This window comes from Megalopta genalis, unplaced genomic scaffold, assembly GCF_051020955.1.
Source record: "Megalopta genalis isolate 19385.01 unplaced genomic scaffold, iyMegGena1_principal scaffold0038, whole genome shotgun sequence".
In the NCBI taxonomy this organism is placed as follows: Eukaryota; Metazoa; Arthropoda; class Insecta; order Hymenoptera; family Halictidae; genus Megalopta; species Megalopta genalis.
This window is the reverse complement of record NW_027476107.1, coordinates 1,721,214-1,748,479: the sequence shown is the minus strand read 5'-3', so window position 1 is coordinate 1,748,479 and position 27,266 is coordinate 1,721,214.

Genomic DNA, 27,266 nt, shown 5'->3' with positions numbered 1-27,266 from the left:
AATTAACAAATGAACAAATGTGCGAATAGACAAATGAACGAAGGAACAAATGAACAAATGGACAAATGAACAAATGAACAAATGAACTAATGAACAAATGAACAAATGAGCAAGTGAACAAGTGAACAAATGAACAAGTGAACAAATGAACAAGTGAACAAGTGAACAAATGAACAAATGAACAAATGAACAAATGAACAAATGAACAAATGAACAAATGAACAAATGAACAAGTGAACAAGTGAACAAATGAACAAATGAACTAATGAACAAATGAACAAATGAACAAATGAACAAATGAACAAATGAACAAATGAGCAAGTGAACAAGTGAACAAATGAACAAATGAACAAATGAACAAGTGAACAAATGAACAAATGAACAAATGAACAAATGAACAAATCAACAAATGAACAAATGGACAAATGAACAAATGAAGAAATGAACAAATGAACAAATGAACAAATGAGCAAATGAACAAATGAACAAATGAACAAATGAACAAATGAACAAATGAACAAATGAACAAATGAACAAATGAACAAATGAACAAATGAACAAATGAACAAATGAACAAATGAACAAATGAACAACTGAACAAATGAACAAATGAACAAATGAACAAATGAACAAAAGAACTAATGAGCTAATGAACAAAAGAACAAATGAACAAATGAACAAATGAACAAACGAACAAATGGACAAATGAACAAATGAGCAGATGAGCAGATGAGCAAATGAACAAATGCACAAATGAACAAATGAGCAAATGAGCGAATGAACAAATGAACAAATGAACAAATGAACAAATGCACAAATGAACAAATGAACAAATGAACAAATGAACAAACGAACAAATGGACAAATGGATAAATGAACAAATGAACAAATGAACAAATGAACAAATGAGCAAATGAGCAGATGAGCAAATGAACAAATGAACAAATGAACAATTAACAAATGAGCAGATGAGCAAATGAACAAATGAACAAATGAACAATTAACAAATGAGAGAATGAACAAATGAACAAATGAGCCAATGAACAAAAGAACAAATGAACAAATGAACAAGTGAACAAGTGAACAAATGAACAAATGAACAAATGAACAAATGAACAAATGAACAAATGAACAAATGAACAAATGAACAAATGAAAAAATGAACAAATGAACAAATGAACAAATGAACAAATGAAGAAATGAAGAAATGAAGAAATGAACAAATGAACAAATGATCAAATGAACAAATGAACAAATGAAAAAATGAACAAATGAAAAAATGAACAAATGCACAAATGAACAAATGAACAAATGAACAAATGAGCAAGTGAACAAGTGAACAAATGAACAAGTGAACAAATGAACAAGTGAACAAATGAACAAGTGAACAAATGAACAAAAGAACAAATGAACAAATGAACAAATGAGCAAATGAACAAATGAGCAAATGAGCAGATGAGCAAATGAACAAATGCACAAATGAACAAATGAACAAATGAGCGAATGAACAAATGAACAAATGTGCGAATAGACAAATGAACGAAGGAACAAATGCACAAATGAACAAGTGATCAAATGAACAAATGAACAAATGAACAAATGAATAAATTAACAAATGAACAAATGAACAAATGGACAAATGAACAAATGAACAAATGAACCAATGAACAAATGAACAAATGAACAAATGAACAAATGAACAAATGAACAAATGAACAAATGAACAAATGAACAAATGAACAAATGAACAAATGAACAAGTGAACAAATGAACAAATGAACAAATGAACAAATGAACAAAAGAACAAATGAACAAATGAACAAATGAGCGAATGAACAAATGAACAAATGAACAAATGAACAAATGAATAAATGAACAAATGAACAAATGAACAAATGAACAAATGAACAAATGAACAAATGAACAAATGAACAAATGAACAAATGAACAAATGAACAAATGAATAAATGAACAAATGAACAAATGAACAAATGAACAAATGAACAAATGAACAAATGAACAAATGAACAAATGAACAAATGAACAAAAGAACAAATGAACAAACGAACAAATGGACAAATGAACAAATGAACAAATGAACAAATGGACAAATGAACAAATGAGCAAATGAGCAGATGAGCAAATGAACAAATGAACAAATGAACAAATGAACAAATGAGAGAATGAACAAATGAACAAATGAGCCAATGAACAAAAGAACAAATGAACAAATGAACAAGTGAACAAGTGAACAAATGAACAAATAAACAAATGAACAAATGAACAAATGAGCGAATAGACAAATGAACGAATTATCAAATGAACAAATGAGCGAATAGACAAATGAACGAATTAACAAATGAACAAATGAGCGAATAGACAAATGAACGAATGATCAAATGTGCGAATAGACAAATGAACGAAGGAACAAATGAACAAATGAAAAAATGAGCGAATAGGAAAATGAACGAATGAACAAATGAGCGAATAGACAATCGCAAAAATGAACACATGAACAAATGAACAAATGAACAAATGAACAAATGAACAAATGAACAAATGAACAAATGAACAAATGAACAAATGAAAAAATGAACAAATGAACAAATGCACAAATGAACAAATGAACAAATGAACAAATGTGCGAATAGACAAATGAACGAATTGACAAATGAACAAATGAGCGAATAGACAAATGAACGAATTAACAAATGAACAAATGTGCGAATAGACAAATGAACGAAGGAACCAATGAACAAATGAAAAAATGAACTAATGAACAAATGAACAAATGAACAAATGAACAAATGAACAAATGAACAAATGCACAAATGCACAAATGAACAAATGAACAAATGAACAAATGAACAAATGAACAAATGAACAAATGAACAAATGAACAAATGAACAAATGAACAAATGAACAAATGAACAAATGAACAAATGAACAAATGAACAAATGAACAAATGAACAAATGAACAAATGAACAAATGAACAAATGAACAAATGAACAAATGAACAAATGAACAAATGAACAAATGAACAAATGAACAAATGAACAAATGAACAAATGAACAAATGAGCAAATGAGCAGATGAGCAGATGAGCAGATGAGCAGATGAGCAAATGAACAAATGCACAAATGAACAAATGAACAAATGAGCGAATGAACAAATGAACAAATGAACAAATGAACAAATGAACAAATGCACAAATGAACAAATGAACAAATGAACAAATGAACAAACGAACAAATGGACAAATGGAAAAAAACAAATGAACAAATGAACAAATGAACAAATGAACAAATGAGCAAATGAGCAGATGAGCAAATGAACAAATGAACAAATGAACAATTCACAAATGAGAGAATGAACAAATGAACAAATGAGCCAATGAACAAAAGAACAAATGAACAAATGAACAAGTGAACAAGTGAACAAATGAACAAATGAACAAATGAACAAAAGAACAAATGAACAAATGAACAAATGAGCGAATGAACAAATGAACAAATGAGCGAATGAACAAAAGAAGAAATGAACAAATGAACAAGTGAACAAGTGAACAAATGAACAAATGAACAAATGAACAAATGAGCGAATAGACAAATGAACGAATTAACACATGAACAAATGAGCGAATAGACAAATGAACGAATTAACAAATGAACAAATGTGCGAATAGACAAATGAACGAAGGAACAAATGAACAAATGGACAAATGAACAAATGAACAAATGAACTAATGAACAAATGAACAAATGAGCAAGTGAACAAGTGAACAAATGAACAAGTGAACAAATGAACAAGTGAACAAGTGAACAAATGAACAAATGAACAAATGAACAAATGAACAAATGAACAAATGAACAAATGAACAAATGAACAAGTGAACAAGTGAACAAATGAACAAATGAACTAATGAACAAATGAACAAATGAACAAATGAACAAATGAACAAATGAACAAATGAGCAAGTGAACAAGTGAACAAATGAACAAATGAACAAATGAACAAGTGAACAAATGAACAAATGAACAAATGAACAAATGAACAAATCAACAAATGAACAAATGGACAAATGAACAAATGAAGAAATGAACAAATGAACAAATGAACAAATGAGCAAATGAACAAATGAACAAATGAACAAATGAACAAATGAACAAATGAACAAATGAACAAATGAACAAATGAACAAATGAACAAATGAACAAATGAACAAATGAACAAATGAACAAATGAACAACTGAACAAATGAACAAATGAACAAATGAACAAATGAACAAAAGAACTAATGAGCTAATGAACAAAAGAACAAATGAACAAATGAACAAATGAACAAACGAACAAATGGACAAATGAACAAATGAACAAATGAACAAATGGACAAATGAACAAATGAGCAAATGAACAAATGAACAAATGAGCAAATGAGCAGATGAGCAGATGAGCAAATGAACAAATGCACAAATGATCAAATGAGCAAATGAGCGAATGAACAAATGAACAAATGAACAAATGAACAAATGCACAAATGAACAAATGAACAAATGAACAAATGAACAAACGAACAAATGGACAAATGGACAAATGAACAAATGAACAAATGAACAAATGAACAAATGAGCAAATGAGCAGATGAGCAAATGAACAAATGAACAAATGAACAATTAACAAATGAGCAGATGAGCAAATGAACAAATGAACAAATGAACAATTAACAAATGAGAGAATGAACAAATGAACAAATGAGCCAATGAACAAAAGAACAAATGAACAAATGAACAAGTGAACAAGTGAACAAATGAACAAATGAACAAATGAACAAATGAACAAATGAACAAATGAACAAATGAACAAATGAACAAATGAACAAATGAAAAAATGAACAAATGAACAAATGAACAAATGAACAAATGAAGAAATGAAGAAATGAAGAAATGAACAAATGAACAAATGATCAAATGAACAAATGAACAAATGAAAAAATGAACAAATGAAAAAATGAACAAATGCACAAATGAACAAATGAACAAATGAACAAATGAGCAAGTGAACAAGTGAACAAATGAACAAGTGAACAAATGAACAAGTGAACAAATGAACAAGTGAACAAATGAACAAAAGAACAAATGAACAAATGAACAAATGAGCAAATGAACAAATGAGCAGATGAGCAAATGAACAAATGCACAAATGAACAAATGAACAAATGAGCGAATGAACAAATGAACAAATGTGCGAATAGACAAATGAACGAAGGAACAAATGCACAAATGAACAAGTGATCAAATGAACAAATGAACAAATGAACAAATGAATAAATTAACAAATGAACAAATGAACAAATGGACAAATGAACAAATGAACAAATGAACCAATGAACAAATGAACAAATGAACAAATGAACAAATGAACAAATGAACAAATGAACAAATGAACTAATGAACAAATGAACAAATGAACAAATGAACAAGTGAACAAATGAACAAATGAACAAATGAACAAATGAACAAAAGAACAAATGAACAAATGAACAAATGAGCGAATGAACAAATGAACAAATGAACAAATGAACAAATGAATAAATGAACAAATGAACAAATGAACAAATGAACAAATGAACAAATGAACAAATGAACAAATGAACAAATGAACAAATGAACAAATGAACAAATGAACAAATGAATAAATGAACAAATGAACAAATGAACAAATGAACAAATGAACAAATGAACAAATGAACAAATGAACAAATGAACAAATGAACAAAAGAACAAATGAACAAACGAACAAATGGACAAATGAACAAATGAACAAATGAACAAATGGACAAATGAACAAATGAGCAAATGAGCAGATGAGCAAATGAACAAATGAACAAATGAACAAATGAACAAATGAGAGAATGAACAAATGAACAAATGAGCCAATGAACAAAAGAACAAATGAACAAATGAACAAGTGAACAAGTGAACAAATGAACAAATAAACAAATGAACAAATGAACAAATGAGCGAATAGACAAATGAACGAATTATCAAATGAACAAATGAGCGAATAGACAAATGAACGAATTAACAAATGAACAAATGAGCGAATAGACAAATGAACGAATTAACAAATGATCAAATGTGCGAATAGACAAATGAACGAAGGAACAAATGAACAAATGAAAAAATGAGCGAATAGGAAAATGAACGAATGAACAAATGAGCGAATAGACAATCGCAAAAATGAACACATGAACAAATGAACAAATGAACAAATGAACAAATGAACAAATGAACAAATGAACAAATGAACAAATGAACAAATGAAAAAATGAACAAATGAACAAATGCACAAATGAACAAATGAACAAATGAACAAATGTGCGAATAGACAAATGAACGAATTGACAAATGAACAAATGAGCGAATAGACAAATGAACGAATTAACAAATGAACAAATGTGCGAATAGACAAATGAACGAAGGAACCAATGAACAAATGAAAAAATGAACTAATGAACAAATGAACAAATGAACAAATGAACAAATGAACAAATGAACAAATGCACAAATGAACAAATGAACAAATGAACAAATGAACAAATGAACAAATGAACAAATGAACAAATGAACAAATGAACAAATGAACAAATGAACAAATGAACAAATGAACAAATGAACAAATGAACAAATGAACAAATGAACAAATGAACAAATGAACAAATGAACAAATGAACAAATGAACAAATGAACAAATGAACAAATGAACAAATGAACAAATGAACAAATGAACAAATGAACAAATGAACAAATGAACAAATGAACAAATGAGCAAATGAGCAGATGAGCAGATGAGCAGATGAGCAGATGAGCAAATGAACAAATGCACAAATGAACAAATGAACAAATGAGCGAATGAGCAAATGAACAAATGAACAAATGAACAAATGAACAAATGCACAAATGAACAAATGAACAAATGAACAAATGAACAAACGAACAAATGGACAAATGGAAAAAAACAAATGAACAAATGAACAAATGAACAAATGAACAAATGAGCAAATGAGCAGATGAGCAAATGAACAAATGAACAAATGAACAATTCACAAATGAGAGAATGAACAAATGAACAAATGAGCCAATGAACAAAAGAACAAATGAACAAATGAACAAGTGAACAAGTGAACAAATGAACAAATGAACAAATGAACAAATGAACAAATGAACAAATGAACAAATGAACAAATGAACAAATGAATAAATGAACAAATGAACAAATGAACAAATGAACAAATGAACAAATGAACAAATGAACAAATGAACAAATGAACAAATGAAGAAATGAAGAAATGAAGAAATGAAGAAATGAAGAAATGAAGAAATGAACAAATGTGCGAATAGACAAATGAACGAATTAACAAATGAACAAATGTGCAAATAGACAAATGAACGAAGGAACCAATGAGCAAATGAACAAATGAACAAATGAACAAATGAACAAATGAACAAATGAACAAATGAACAAATGAACAAATGAACAAATGAACAAATGAACAAATGAACAAATGAACAAATGAACAAATGAACAAATGAACAAATGAACAAATGAACAAATGAACAAATGAACAAATGAACAAATGAACAAATGAACAAATGAACAAATGAACAAATGAACAAATGAGCAAATGAGCAAATGAACAAATGAACAAATGAACAAATGAACAAATGAGCAAATGAGCGAATAGACAAATGAACAAATGAGCGAATGAACAAATGTGCGAATAGACAAATGAACGAAGGAACAAATGAACAAATGAACAAATGAACAAATGAACAAATGAACAAATGAACAAATGAACAAATGAACAAATGAACAAATGAACAAATGAACAAATGAACAAATTAACAAATGAACAAATGAACAAATGAACAAATGAACAAATGAACAAATGAACAAATGAACAAATGAACAAATGAACAAATGAACAAATGAACAAATGAACAAATGAACAAATGAACGAATTAACAAATTAACAAATTAACAAATGAACAAATTAACAAATGAACAAATGAACAAATTAACAAATGGTCAAATGAACAAATGAACAAATGAACAAATGAACAAATGAACAAATGGACAAATGAACAAATGGACAAATGAACAAATGGACAAATGAACAATTAACAAATGAGAGAATGAACAAATGAACAAATGAGCCAATGAACAAAAGAACAAATGAACAAATGAACAAGTGAACAAGTGAACAAATGAACAAATGAACAAATGAACAAATGAACAAATGAACAAATGAACAAATGAACAAATGAACAAATGAACAAATGAAAAAATGAACAAATGAACAAATGAAAAAATGAACAAATGAACAAATGAACAAATGAACAAATGAAGAAATGAAGAAATGAAGAAATGAACAGATGAACAAATGAACAAATGAACAAATGATCAAATGAACAAATGAACAAATGAAAAAATGAACAAATGAAAAAATGAACAAATGCACAAATGAACAAATGAACAAATGAACAAATGAGCAAGTGAACAAGTGAACAAATGAACAAATGAACAAATGAACAAATGAACAAATGAACAAATGAACAAATGAACAAATGAACAAATGAACAACTGAACAAATGAACAAATGAACAAATGAACAAATGAACAAAAGAACTAATGAGCTAATGAACAAAAGAACAAATGAACAAATGAACAAATGAACAAACGAACAAATGGACAAATGAACAAATGAACAAATGAACAAATGGACAAATGAACAAATGAGCAAATGAACAAATGAACAAATGAGCAAATGAGCAGATGAGCAGATGAGCAAATGAACAAATGCACAAATGAACAAATGAGCAAATGAGCGAATGAACAAATGAACAAATGAACAAATGAACAAATGCACAAATGAACAAATGAACAAATGAACAAATGAACAAACGAACAAATGGACAAATGGACAAATGAACAAATGAACAAATGAACAAATGAACAAATGAGCAAATGAGCAGATGAGCAAATGAACAAATGAACAAATGAACAATTAACAAATGAGCAGATGAGCAAATGAACAAATGAACAAATGAACAATTAACAAATGAGAGAATGAACAAATGAACAAATGAGCCAATGAACAAAAGAACAAATGAACAAATGAACAAGTGAACAAGTGAACAAATGAACAAATGAACAAATGAACAAATGAACAAATGAACAAATGAACAAATGAACAAATGAACAAATGAAAAAATGAACAAATGAACAAATGAACAAATGAACAAATGAAGAAATGAAGAAATGAAGAAATGAACAGATGAACAAATGAACAAATGAACAAATGATCAAATGCACAAATGAACAAATGAAAAAATGAACAAATGAAAAAATGAACAAATGCACAAATGAACAAATGAACAAATGAACAAATGAGCAAGTGAACAAGTGAACAAATGAACAAGTGAACAAATGAACAAGTGAACAAATGAACAAGTGAACAAATGAACAAAAGAACAAATGAACAAATGAACAAATGAGCAAATGAACAAATGAGCAGATGAGCAAATGAACAAATGCACAAATGAACAAATGAACAAATGAGCGAATGAACAAATGAACAAATGTGCGAATAGACAAATGAACGAAGGAACAAATGCACAAATGAACAAGTGATCAAATGAACAAATGAACAAATGAACAAATGAATAAATTAACAAATGAACAAATGAACAAATGGACAAATGAACAAATGAACAAATGAACCAATGAACCAATGAACAAATGAACAAATGAACAAATGAACAAATGAACAAATGAGCAAATGAGCAGATGAGCAAATGAAAAAATGCACAAATGAACAAATGAACAAATGAGCGAATGAACAAATGAACAAATGAACAAATGAACAAATGAACAAATGAACAAATGAACAAATGAACAAATGAACAAATGAACAAATGAACAAATGAACAAATGAACAAATGAACAAATGAACAAATGTACAAATGAACAAATGAACAAATGAACAAATGAAGAAATGAACAAATGAACAAATGAACAAATGAAGAAATGAACAAATGAGCAAAATGAGCAAAATGAACGAATGAACAAATGAACAAATGAACAAATGAACAAATGAACAAATGAACAAATGAACAAATGAGCAAGTGAACAAGTGAACAAATGAATAAGTGAACAAATGGACAATTGAACAAATGAACAAATGAACAAATGAAGAAATGAACAAATGAACAAATGAACAAATGAACAAATGAACAAATGGACAAATGAGCAAATGAGCAAATGAACAAATGAACTAATGAACAAATGAACAAATGAGCGAATGAACAAATGAGCGAATGAACAAATGCACAAATGAGCGAATGAACAAAAGAACAAATGAACAAATGAACAAGTGAACAACTGAACAAATGAACAAATGAACAAATGAACAAATGAGCGAATAGACAAATGAACGAAGGAACAAATGAGAAAATGAACAAATGAACAAATGAACAAATGAACAAATGAACAAATGAACAAATGATCAAATGAACAAATGAACAAATGAACAAATGAACAAATGAACAAATGAACAAATGAACTAATGAACAAATGAACAAATGAACAAATGAACAAATGAACAAATGAACAAATGAACAAATGAACAAATGAACAAATGAACAAATGAACAAATGAACAAATGAACAAATGAACAAATGAACAAATGAACAAATGAACAAATGAACTAATGAACAAATGAACAAATGAGCAAATAAGCAAATGAGCAAATGAACAAATGAGCAAATGAACAAATGAACAATTGAGCGAATGAACAAAAGAACAAATGAACAAATGAACAAATGAACAAATGAACAAATGAACAAATGAACAAATGAACAAATGAACAAGTGAACAAATGAACAAATGAACAAATGAACAAATGAACAAATGAACAAATGAGCAAATGAACAAATGAACAAATGAACAAATGAACAAATGAACAAATGAACAAAAGAACAAATGAACAAATGAACAAATGAGCGAATGAACAAATGAACAAATGAGCGAATGAACAAAAGAACAAATGAACAAATGAACAAGTGAACAAGTGAACAAATGAACAAATGCACAAATGAACAAATGAGCGAATAGACAAATGAACGAATTAACAAATGAACAAATGAGCGAATAGACAAATGAACGAATTAACAAATGAACAAATGTGCGAATAGACAAATGAACGAAGGAACAAATCAACAAATGAAAAAATGAGCGAATAGGAAAATGAACGAATGAACAAATGAGCGAATAGACAATCGCACAAATGAACAAATGAACAAATGAGCAAATGAACAAATGAACAAATGAACAAATGAACAAATGAACAAATGAACAAATGAACAAATGAACAAATGAGCAAGTGAACAAGTGAACAAATGAATAAGTGAACAAATGGACAATTGAACAAATGAACAAATGAACAAATGAAGAAATGAACAAATGAACAAATGAACAAATGAACAAATGAACAAATGAACAAATGAACAAATGAGCAAATGAGCAAATGCACAAATGAACTAATGAACAAATGAACAAATGAGCGAATGAACAAATGAGCGAATGAACAAATGAACAAATGAGCGAATGAACAAAAGAACAAATGAACACATGAACAAGTGAACAACTGAACAAATGAACAAATGAACAAATGAACAAATAAGCGAATAGACAAATGAACGAAGGAACAAATGAACAAATGAACAAATGAACAAATGAACAAATGAACAAATGAACAAATGAACAAATGAACAAATGAACAAATGAACAAATGAACAAATGAACAAATGAACAAATGAACAAATGAACAAATGAACAAATGAACAAATGAACAAATGAACAAATGAACAAATGAACAAATGAACAAATGAACAAATGAACAAATGAACAAATGAACAAATGAACAAATGAACAAATGAACAAATGAACAAATGAACAAATGAACAAATGAACAAATGAACAAATGAACAAATGAACAAATGAACAAATGAACAAATGAACAAATGAACAAATGAACAAATGAGCAAATAAACAAATGAGCAAATGAACAAATGAGCAAATGAACAAATGAACAATTGAGCGAATGAACAAAAGAACAAATGAACAAATGAACAAATGAACAAATGAACAAATGAACAAAAGAACAAATGAACAAATGAGCGAATAGGCAAATGAACGAATGAACAAATGAGCGAATAGACAATCGCATAAATGAACTAATGAACAAATGAACAAATGAACAAATGAACAAATGAACAAATGAACAAATGAACAAATGAACAAATGAACAAATGAACAAATGTGCGAATAGACAAATGAACGAATTGACAAATGAACAAATGAGCGAATAGACAAATGAACGAATTAACAAATGAACAAATGTGCGAATAGACAAATGAACGAAGGAACCAATGAACAAATGAACAAATGAACCAATGAACAAATGAACAAATGAACAAATGAACAAATGAACAAATGAACAAATGAACAAATGAACAAATGAACAAATGAACAAATGAACAAATGAACAAGTTAACAAGTTAACAAGTGAACAAATGAACAAATGAACTAATGAACAAATGAACAAATGAACAAATGAACAAATGAACAAATGAACAAATGAACAAATGAACAAATGAACAAATGAACAAATGAACAAATGAACAAATGAACAAATGAACAAATGAACAAATGAACAAATGAACAAATGAACAAATGAACAAATGAACAAATGAACAAATGAACAAATGAACAAATGAACAAATGAACAAATGAACAAATGAACAAATGAACAAATGAACAAATGAACAAATGAACAAATGAACAAATGAACAAATGAACAAATGAACAAATGAGCAAATGAGCAGATGAGCAAATGAACAAATGCACAAATGAGCGAATGAACAAATGAACAAATGAACAAATTAACCAATGAACAAATGAACAAATGAGCAAATGAGCAGATGAGCAAATGAACAAATGCACAAATGAACAAATGAACAAATGAGCGAATGATCAAATGAACAAATGAGCCAATCAACAAAAGAACAAATGAACAAATGAACAAATGAACAAGTGAACAAGTGAACAAGTGAACAAATGAACAAATGAACAAATGAACAAATGAACAAATGAACAAATGAACAAATGAACAAATGAACAAATGAGCAAATGAACAAATGAACAAATGAACAAATGATCAAATGAACAAATGAACAAATGAACAAATGAGCGAATAGGCAAATGAACGAGTGAACAAATGAGCGAATAGGCAAATGAACGAATGAACAAATGAGCGAATAGACAATCGCACCAATGAACAAATGAACAAATGAACAAATGAACAAATGAGCGAATGAACAAAAGAACAAATGAACAAACGAACAAATGGACAAATGAACAAATGAACAAATGAACAAACGAACAAATGAACAAATGAACAAATGAACAAATGAACAAATGAACAAATGCACAAATGAACAAATGAACAAATGAACAAATGAACAAATGAGAGAATGAACAAATGAACAAATGAGCCAATGAACAAAAGAACAAATGAACAAATGAACAAGTGAACAAGTGAACAAATGAACAAATAAACAAATGAACAAATGAACAAATGAGCGAATAGACAAATGAACGAATTAACAAATGAACAAATGAGCGAATAGACAAATGAACGAATTAACAAATGAACAAATGAGCGAATAGACAAATGAACGAATTAACAAATGAACAAATGTGCGAATAGACAAATGAACGAATGAACAAATGAACAAATGAACAAATGAACAAAAGAACAAATGAACAAATGAACAAATGAGCGAATGAACAAATGAACAAATGAACAAATGAACAAATGAACAAATGAACAAATGAACAAATGAATAAATGAACAAGTGAACAAATGAACAAATGAACAAATGAACAAATGAACAAATGAACAAATGAACAAATGAGCAAATGAACAAATGAACAAATGAACAAATGAACAAATGAACAAATCAACAAATGAACAAATGGACAAATGAACAAATGAAGAAATGAGCGAATGAACAAATGAACAAATGAACAAATGAACAAATGAACAAATGAACAAATGAACAAATGAACAAATGAACAAATGAACAAATGAACAAATGAACAAATGAACAAATGAACAAATGAACAAATGAACAAATGAACAAAAGAACAAATGAACAAATGAACAAATGAACAAATGAACAAATGAACAAATGAACAAATGAACAAATGAACAAAAGAACAAATGAACAAATGAACAAATGAGCGAATGAACAAATGAACAAATGAGCGAATGAACAAAAGAACAAATGAACAAATGAACAAGTGAACAAGTGAACAAATGAACAAATGCACAAATGAACAAATGAACAAATGAGCGAATGATCAAATGAACAAATGAGCCAATCAACAAAAGAACAAATGAACAAATGAACAAGTGAACAAGTGAACATATGAACAAATGAACAAATGAACAGATGAACAAATGAACAAATGAACAAATGAACAAATGAACAAATGAACAAATGAACAAATGAGCAAATGAACAAATGAACAAATAAACAAATGATCAAATGAACAAATGAACAAATGAACAAATGAGCGAATAGGCAAATGAACGAGTGGACAAATGAGCGAATAGGCAAATGAGCGAATAGACAATCGCACCAATGAACAAATGAACAAATGAACAAATGAACAAATGAACAAATGAGCGAATGAACAAAAGAACAAATGAACAAACGAACAAATGGACAAATGAACAAATGAACAAATGAACAAATGAACAAATGAACAAATGAACAAATGAACAAATGAACAAATGAACAATTGAACAAATGAACAAATGAACAAATGAACAAATGAACAAATGAACAAATGAACAAATGAACAAATGAACAAATGAACAAATGAACAAATGAACAAATGAACAAATGAACAAATGAACAAATGAACAAATGAACAAATGAACAAATGAACAAATGAACAAATGAACAAATGAACAAATGAACAAATGAACAAATGAACAAATGAACAAATGAACAAATGAACAAATGAACAAATGAACAAATGAACAAATGAACAAATGAACAAATGAACAAATGAACAAGTGAACAAATGAACAAATGAACAAATGAACAAATGAACAAATGAGCAAATGAACAAATGAACAAATGAACAAATGAACAAATGAACAAAAGAACAAATGAACAAATGAACAAATGAGCGAATGAACAAATGAGCGAATGAACAAATGAGCGAATGAACAAATGAACAAATGAACAAATGAACAAATGAACAAATGAACAAATGAACAAATGAACAAATGAACAAATGAACAAATGAACAAATGAACAAATGAACAAATGAACAAATGAACAAGTGAACAAGTGAACAAGTGAACAAATGAACAAATGAACAAATGAACAAATGAACAAATGAACAAATGAACAAATGAACAAATGAACAAATGAACAAATGAACAAATGAACAAATGAACAAATGAACAAATGAACAAATGAACAAATGAGCAAATGAGCAGATGAGGAAATGAACAAATGCACAAATGAACAAATGAACAAATGAGCGAATGAACAAATGAACAAATGAACAAATGAACAAATGAACAAAAGAACAAATGAACAAATGAACAAGTGAACAAGTGAACAAATGAACAAATGAACAAATGAACAAATGAACAAATGAACAAATGAACAAATGAATAAATGAACAAATGAACAAATGAACAAATGAACAAATGAACAAATGAACAAATGAACAAATGAACAAATGAACAAATGAACAAATGAACAAATGAACAAATGAACAAATGAACAAATGAAGAAATGAAGAAATGAACAAATGAACAAATGATCAAATGAACAAATGAACAAATGAAAAAATGAACAAATGAACAAATGCACAAATGAACAAATGAACAAATGAACAAATGGACAAATGAACAAATGAACAAATGAACAAATGAACTAATGAACAAATGAACAAATGAGCAAGTGAACAAGTGAACAAATGAACAAGTGAACAAATGAACAAGTGAACAAGTGAACAAATGAACAAATGAACAAATGAACAAATGAACAAATGAACAAATGAACAAATGAACAAATGAACAAATGAACAAATGAACAAATGAACAAGTGAACAAGTGAACAAGTGAACAAATGAACAAATGAACAAATGAACAAATGAACAAATGAACAAATGAACAAATGAACAAATGAACAAATGAACAAATGAACAAATGAACAAATGAACAAATGAGCAAATGAGCAGATGAGGAAATGAACAAATGCACAAATGAACAAATGAACAAATGAGCGAATGAACAAATGAACAAATGAGCAGATGAGGAAATGAACAAATGCACAAATGAACAAATGAACAAATGAGCGAATGAACAAATGAACAAATGAACAAATGAACAAATGAACAAATGAACAAATGAACAAATGAACAAATGAACAAATGAACAAATGAACAAATGAACAAATGAACAAATGAACAAATGAACAAATGAACAAATGAACAAATGAACAAATGAACAAATGAGCAGATGAGCAGATGAGCAAATGAACAAATGCACAAATGAACAAATGAACAAATGAACAAATGAACAAATGAACAAGTGATCAAATGAACAAATGAACAAATGAACAAATGAAAAAATGAACAAATGAACAAATGCACAAATGAACAAATGAACAAATGAACAAATGAACAAATGAACAAACGAACAAATGGACAAATGGAAAAAAACAAATGAACAAATGATCAAATGAACAAATGAGCAAATGAGCAGATGAGCAAATGAACAAATGAACAAATGAACAATTAACAAATGAACAAATGAAGAAATGAAGAAATGAAGAAATGAAGAAATGAAGAAATGAAGAAATGAACAAATGAACAAATGATCAAATGAACAAATGAACAAATGAAAAAATGAACAAATGAACAAATGCACAAATGAACAAATGAACAAATGAACAAATGTGCGAATAGACAAATGAACGAATTAACAAATGAACAAATGAGCGAATAGACAAATGAACGAATCAACAAATGAACAAATGTGCGAATAGACAAATGAACGAAGGAACAAATGAACAAATGAACAAATGAACAAATGAACAAATGAACAAATGAACAAATGAACAAATGAACAAATGAACAAATGAACAAATGAACAAATGAACAAATGAACAAATGAACAAATGAACAAATGAACAAATGAACAAATGAACAAATGAACAAATGAACAAATGAACAAATGTACAAATGAACAAATGAACAAATGAACAAATGAACAAATGAACAAATGAACAAATGAACAAATGAACAAATGAACAAATGAACAAATGAACAAATGAACAAATGAACAAATGAACAAATGAACAAATGCACCAATGAACAAATGAACAAATGAACAAATGAACAAATGTGCGAATAGACAAATGAACGAATTAACAAATGAACAAATGTGCAAATAGACAAATGAACGAAGGAACCAATGAACAAATGAACAAATGAACAAATGAACAAATGAACAAATGAACAAATGAACAAATGAACAAATGAACAAATGAACAAATGAACAAATGAACAAATGAACAAATGAACAAATGAACAAATGAACAAATGAACAAATGAACAAATGAACAAATGAACAAATGAACAAATGAACAAATGAACAAATGAACAAATGAACAAATGAACAAATGAACAAATGAACAAATGAACAAATGAACAAATGAACAAATGAACAAATGAACAAATGAACAAATGAACAAATGAACAAATGAACAAATGAACAAATGAACAAATGAACAAATGAACAAATGAACAAATGAACAAATGAACAAATGAACAAATGAACAAATGAACAAATGAACAAATGAACAAATGAACAAATGAACAAATGAACAAATGAACAAATGAACAAATGAACAAATGAACAAATGAACAAATGAACAAATGAACAAATGAACAAATGAACAAATGAACAAATGACCAAATGAACAAATGAACAAATGAACAAATGAACAAATGAACACATGAACAAATGAACAAATGAACAAATGAACAAATGAACAAATGAACAAATGAACAAATGAACAAATGAACAAATGAACAAATGAACAAATGAACAAATGAACAAATGAACAAATGAACAAATGAACAAATGAACAAATGAACAAATGAACAAATGAACAAATGAACAAATGAACAAATGAACAAATGAACAAATGAACAAATGAACAAATGAACAAATGAACAAATGAACAAATGAACAAATGAACAAATGAACAAATGAACAAATGAACAAATGAACAAATGAACAAATGAACAAATGAACAAATGAACAAATGAACAAATGAACAAATGATCAAATGAACAAATGAACAAATGAACAAATGAGCGAATAGGCAAATGAACGAATGAACAAATGAGCAATCGCACAAATGAACAAATGAACAAATGGACAAATGAGCGAATGAGCGAATGAGCGAATGAGCGAATGAACAAAAGAACAAATGAACAAATGAACAAATGAACAAATGAACAAATGAACAAATGAACAAATGAACAAATGAACAAATGAACAAATGAGCGAATAGGCAAATGAACGAATGAACAAATGAGCGAATAGACAATCGCATAAATGAACAAATGAACAAATGAACAAATGAACAAATGAACAAATGAACAAATGAACAAGTGATCAAATGAACAAATGAACAAATGAACAAATGAAAAAATGAACAAATGAACAAATGCACAAATGAACAAATGAACAAATGAACAAATGAACAAATGTGCGAATAGACAAATGAACGAATTGACAAATGAACAAATGAGCGAATAGACAAATGAACGAATTAACAAATGAACAAATGTGCGAATAGACAAATGAACGAAGGAACCAATGAACAAATGAAAAAATGAACTAATGAACAAATGAACAAATGAACAAATGAACAAATGAACAAATGAACAAATGAACAAATGCACAAATGAACAAATGAACAAATGAACAAATGAACAAATGAACAAATGAACCAATGAACAAATGAACAAATGAACAAATGAACAAATGAACAAATGAACAAATGAACAAATGAACAAATGAACAAATGAACAAATGAACAAATGAACAAATGAACAAATGTGCGAATAGACAAATGAACAAATGAACAAATGAACAAATGAACAATTAACAAATGAGAGAATGAACAAATGAACAAATGAGCCAATGAACAAAAGAACAAATGAACAAATGAACAAGTGAACAAGTGAACAAATGAACAAATGAACAAATGAACAAATGAACAAATGAACAAATGAACAAATGAATAAATGAACAAATGAACAAATGAACAAATGAACAAATGAACAAATGAACAAATGAACAAATGAACAAATGAACAAATGAAGAAATGAAGAAATGAAGAAATGAAGAAATGAAGAAATGAAGAAATGAACAAATGAACAAATGAACAAATGAACAAATGAACAAATGAACAAATGAACAAATGAACAAATGACCAAATGAACAAATGAACAAATGAACAAATGAACAAATGAACAAATGAACACATGAACAAATGAACAAATGAACAAATGAACAAATGAACAAATGAACAAATGAACAAATGAACAAATGAACAAATGAGCAAGTGAACAAGTGAACAAATGAATAAGTGAACAAATGAACAAGTGAACAAATGAACAAATGAACAAATGAACAAATGAACAAATGAACAAATGAACAAATGAGCAAATGAGCAAATGAACAAATGAACAAATGAACAAATGAGCAAATGAGCGAATAGACTAATGAACAAATGAGCGAATGAACAAATGTGCGAATAGACAAATGAACGAAGGAACAAATGAACAAATCAACAAATGAACAAATGAACAAATGAAAAAATGAACAAATGAACAAATGAACAAATGAACAAATGAACAAATGAACAAATGAACAAATGAACAAATGAACAAATGAACAAATGAACAAATGAACAAATGAACAAATGAACAAATGAACAAATTAACAAATTAACAAATGAACAAATTAACAAATGAACACATGAACAAATGAACAAATGAACAAATGAACAAATGAACAAATGAACAAATGAACAAATGAACAAATGAACAAATGAAAAAATGAACAAATGAACAAATGCACAAATGAACAAATGAACAAATGAACAAATGTGCGAATAGACAAATGAACGAATTGACAAATGAACAAATGAGCGAATAGACAAATGAACGAATTAACAAATGAACAAATGTGCGAATAGACAAATGAACGAAGGAACCAATGAACAAATGAAAAAATGAACTAATGAACAAATGAACAAATGAACAAATGAACAAATGAACAAATGAACAAATGCACAAATGAACAAATGAACAAATGAACAAATGAACAAATGAACAAATGAACAAATGAACAAATGAACAAATGAACAAATTAACAAATTAACAAATGAACAAATTAACAAATGAACAAATGAACAAATTAACAAATGGTCAAATGAACAAATGAACAAATGAACAAATGAACAAATGAACAAATGGACAAATGAACAAATGGACAAATGAACAAATGGACAAATGAACAAATGGACAAATGAACAAATGGACAAATGAACAAATGAACAAATGAACAAATGAACAAATGAACAAATGAACAAATGAGCAAATGAACAAATGAACAAATGAACAAATGATCAAATGAACAAATGAACAAATGAACAAATGAGCGAATAGGCAAATGAACGAGTGAACAAATGAGCGAATAGGCAAATGAACGAATGAACAAATGAGCGAATAGACAATCGCACCAATGAACAAATGAACAAATGAACAAATGAACAAATGAGCGAATGAACAAAAGAACAAATGAACAAACGAACAAATGGACAAATGAACAAATGAACAAATGAACAAACGAACAAATGAACAAATGAACAAATGAACAAATGAACAAATGAACAAATGCACAAATGAACAAATGAACAAATGAACAAATGAACAAATGAGAGAATGAACAAATGAACAAATGAGCCAATGAACAAAAGAACAAATGAACAAATGAACAAGTGAACAAGTGAACAAATGAACAAATAAACAAATGAACAAATGAACAAATGAGCGAATAGACAAATGAACGAATTAACAAATGAACAAATGAGCGAATAGACAAATGAACGAATTAACAAATGAACAAATGAGCGAATAGACAAATGAACGAATTAACAAATGAACAAATGTGCGAATAGACAAATGAACGAATGAACAAATGAACAAATGAACAAATGAACAAAAGAACAAATGAACAAATGAACAAATGAGCGAATGAACAAATGAACAAATGAACAAATGAACAAATGAACAAATGAACAAATGAACAAATGAATAAATGAACAAGTGAACAAATGAACAAATGAACAAATGAACAAATGAACAAATGAACAAATGAACAAATGAGCAAATGAACAAATGAACAAATGAACAAATGAACAAATGAACAAATCAACAAATGAACAAATGGACAAATGAACAAATGAAGAAATGAGCGAATGAACAAATGAACAAATGAACAAATGAACAAATGAACAAATGAACAAATGAACAAATGAACAAATGAACAAATGAACAAATGAACAAATGAACAAATGAACAAATGAACAAATGAACAAATGAACAAATGAACAAATGAACAAAAGAACAAATGAACAAATGAACAAATGAACAAATGAACAAATGAACAAATGAACAAATGAACAAATGAACAAAAGAACAAATGAACAAATGAACAAATGAGCGAATGAACAAATGAACAAATGAGCGAATGAACAAAAGAACAAATGAACAAATGAACAAGTGAACAAGTGAACAAATGAACAAATGCACAAATGAACAAATGAGCGAATAGACAAATGAACGAATTAACAAATGAACAAATGAGCGAATAGACAAATGAACGAATTAACAAATGAACAAATGTGCGAATAGACAAATGAACGAAGGAACAAATGAACAAATGAAAAAATGAGCGAATAGGAAAATGAACGAATGAACAAATGAGCGAATAGACAATCGCACAAATGAACAAATGAACAAATGAGCAAATGAACAAATGAACAAATGAACAAATGAACAAATGAACAAATGAACAAATGAACAAATGAACAAATGAACAAATGAACAAATGAACAAATGAACAAATGAACAAATGAACAAGTGAACTAATGAAGAAATGAACAAATGAGCAAAATGAGCAAAATGAACGAATGAACAAATGAACAAATGAACAAATGAACAAATGAACAAATGAACAAATGAACAAATGAGCAAGTGAACAAGTGAACAAATGAATAAGTGAACAAATGGACAATTGAACAAATGAACAAATGAACAAATGAAGAAATGAACAAATGAACAAATGAACAAATGAACAAATGAACAAATGAACAAATGAACAAATGAACAAATGAACAAATGAGCAAATGAGCAAATGCACAAATGAACTAATGAACAAATGAACAAATGAGCGAATGAACAAATGAGCGAATGAACAAATGAACAAATGAGCGAATGAACAAAAGAACAAATGAACAAATGAACAAGTGAACAACTGAACAAATGAACAAATGAACAAATGAACAAATGAACAAATGAGCGAATAGACAAATGAACGAAGGAACAAATGAACAAATGAACAAATGAACAAATAAACAAATGAACAAATGAACAAATGAACAAATGAACAAATGAACAAATGAACAAATGAACAAATGAACAAATGAACAAATGAACAAATGAACAAATGAACAAATGAACAAATGAACAAATGAACAAATGAACAAATGAACAAATGAACAAATGAGCAAATAAGCAAATGAGCAAATGAACAAATGAGCAAATGAACAAATGAACAATTGAGCGAATGAACAAAAGAACAAATGAACAAATGAACAAATGAACAAATGAACAAATGAACAAAAGAACAAATGAACAAATGAGCGAATAGACAATCGCACCAATGAACAAATGAACAAATGAACAAATGAACAAATGAGCGAATGAACAAAAGAACAAATGAACAAACGAACAAATGGACAAATGAACTAATGAACAAATGAACAAATGAACAAATGAACAAATGAACAAATGAACAAATGAACAAATGAACAAATGAACAAATGAACAATTGAACAAATGAACAAATGAACAAATGAACAAATGAACAAATGAACAAATGAACAAATGAACAAATGAACAAATGAACAAATGAACAAATGAACAAATGAACAAATGAACAAATGAACAAATGAACAAATGAACAAATGAACAAATGAACAAATGAACAAATGAACAAATGAACAAATGAACAAATGAACAAATGAACAAATGAACAAATGAACAAATGAACAAATGAACAAATGAACAAATGAACAAGTGAACAAATGAACAAATGAACAAATGAACAAATGAACAAATGAACAAATGAACAAATGAGCAAATGAACAAATGAACAAATGAACAAATGAACAAATGAACAAATCAACAAATGAACAAATGGACAAATGAACAAATGAAGAAATGAGCGAATGAACAAATGAACAAATGAACAAATGAACAAATGAACAAATGAACAAATGAACAAATGAACAAATGAACAAATGAACAAATGAACAAATGAACAAATGAACAAATGAACAAATGAACAAATGAACAAATGAACAAATGAACAAATGAACAAATGAACAAATGAACAAATGAACAAATGAACAAATGAACAAATGAACAAATGAACAAATGAACAAATGAACAAATGAACCAATGAACAAATGAACAAATGAGCAAATGAGCAGATGAGCAAATGAACAAATGCACAAATGAACAAATGAACAAATGAGCGAATGATCAAATGAACAAATGAGCCAATGAACAAAAGAACAAATGAACAAATGAACAAGTGAACAAGTGAACAAATGAACAAATGAACAAATGAACAAATGAACAAATGAACAAATGAACAAATGAACAAATGAACAAATGAACAAATGAACAAATGAACAAATGAACAAATGAACAAATGAACAAATGAACAAATGAAAAAATGAACAAATGAACAAATGAACAATTGAACAAATGAACAAATGAACAAATGAACAAATGAACAAATGAACAAATGAACAAATGAACAAATGAACAAATGAACAAATGAACAAATGAACAAATGAACAAATGAACAAATGAACAAATGAACAAGTGAACAAATGAACAAATGAACAAATGAACAAATGAACAAATGAACAAATGAGCAAATGAACAAATGAACAAATGAACAAATGAACAAATGAACAAATGAACAAAAGAACAAATGAACAAATGAACAAATGAGCGAATGAACAAATGAACAAATGAGCGAATGAACAAAAGAACAAATGAACAAATGAACAAGTGAACAAGTGAACAAATGAACAAATGCACAAATGAGCGAATAGACAAATGAACGAATTAACAAATGAACAAATGAGCGAATAGACAAATGAACGAATTAACAAATGAACAAATGTGCGAATAGACAAATGAACGAAGGAACAAATGAACAAATGAAAAAATGAGCGAATAGGAAAATGAACGAATGAACAAATGAGCGAATAGACAATCGCACAAATGAACAAATGAACAAATGAGCAAATGAACAAATGAACAAATGAACAAATGAACAAATGAACAAATGAACAAATGAACAAATGAACAAATGAACAAATGAACAAATGAACAAATGAACAAATGAAGAAATGAACAAATGAGCAAAATGAGCAAAATGAACGAATGAACAAATGAACAAATGAACAAATGAGCAAATGAGCAAATGCACAAATGAACTAATGAACAAATGAACAAATGAACAAATGAACAAATGAACAAATGAACAAATGAACAAATGAACAAATGAACAAATGAACAAATGAACAAATGAACAAATGAACTAATGAACAAATGAACAAATGAGCAAATAAGCAAATGAGCAAATGAACAAATGAGCAAATGAACAAATGAACAATTGAGCGAATGAACAAAAGAACAAATGAACAAATGAACAAATGAACAAATGAACAAATGAACAAATGAACAAATGAACAAATGAACAAATGAACAAATGAACAAATGAACAAATGAACAAATGAACAAATGAGCGAATAGGCAAATGAACGAATGAACAAATGAGCGAATAGACAATCGCATAAATGAACTAATGAACAAATGAACAAATGAACAAATGAACAAATGAACAAATGAACAAATGAACAAATGAACAAATGAACAAATGAACAAATGAACAAATGAACAAATGAACAAATGAACAAATGTGCGAATAGACAAATGAACGAATTGACAAATGACCAAATGAGCGAATAGACAAATGAACGAATTAACAAATGAACAAATGTGCGAATAGACAAATGAACGAAGGAACCAATGAACAAATGAACAAGTGAACAAATGAACAAATGAACAAATGAACAAATGAACAAATGAACAAATGAACAAATGAACAAATGAACAAATGAACAAATGAACAAGTTAACAAGTGAACAAATGAACAAATGAACTAATGAACAAATGAACAAATGAACAAATGAACAAATGAACAAATGAACAAATGAACAAATGAACAAATGAACAAATGAACAAATGAACAAATGAACAAATGAACAAATGAACAAATGAACAAATGAACAAATGAGCAAATGAGCAGATGACCAAATGAACAAATGCACAAATGAGCGAATGAACAAATGAACAAATGAACAAATGAGCAAATGAGCAGATGAGCAAATGAACAAATGCACAAATGAACAAATGAACAAATGAGCGAATGATCAAATGAACAAATGAGCCAATCAACAAAAGAACAAATGAACAAATGAACAAGTGAACAAGTGAACAAATGAACAAATGAACAAATGAACAAATGAACAAATGAACAAATGAACAAATGAACAAATGAACAAATGAGCAAATGAACAAATGAACAAATGAACAAATGATCAAATGAACAAATGAACAAATGAACAAATGAGCGAATAGGCAAATGAACGAGTGGACAAATGAGCGAATAGGCAAATGAACGAATGAACAAATGAGCGAATAGACAATCGCACCAATGAACAAATGAACAAATGAACAAATGAACAAATGAGCGAATGAACAAAAGAACAAATGAACAAACGAACAAATGGACAAATGAACTAATGAACAAATGAACAAATGAACAAATGAACAAATGAACAAATGAACAAATGAACAAATGAACAAATGAACAAATGAACAAATGAACAAATGAACAAATGAACAATTGAACAAATGAACAAATGAACAAATGAACAAATGAACAAATGAACAAATGAACAAATGAACAAATGAACAAATGAACAAATGAACAAATGAACAAATGAACAAATGAACAAATGAACAAATGAACAAATGAACAAATGAACAAATGAACAAATGAACAAATGAACAAATGAACAAATGAACAAATGAACAAGTGAACAAATGAACAAATGAACAAATGAACAAATGAACAAATGAACAAATGAACAAATGAGCAAATGAACAAATGAACAAATGAACAAATGAACAAATGAACAAATGAACAAATCAACAAATGAACAAATGGACAAATGAACAAATGAAGAAATGAGCGAATGAACAAATGAACAAATGAACAAATGAACAAATGAACAAATGAACAAATGAACAAATGAACAAATGAACAAATGAACAAATGAACAAATGAACAAGTGAACAAATGAACAAATGAACAAATGAACAAATGAACAAATGAACAAATGAACAAATGAACAAATGAACCAATGAACAAATGAACAAATGAGCAAATGAGCAGATGAGCAAATGAACAAATGCACAAATGAACAAATGAACAAATGAGCGAATGATCAAATGAACAAATGAGCCAATGAACAAAAGAACAAATGAACAAATGAACAAGTGAACAAGTGAACAAATGAACAAATGAACAAATGAACAAATGAACAAATGAACAAATGAACAAATGAACAAATGAACAAATGAACAAATGA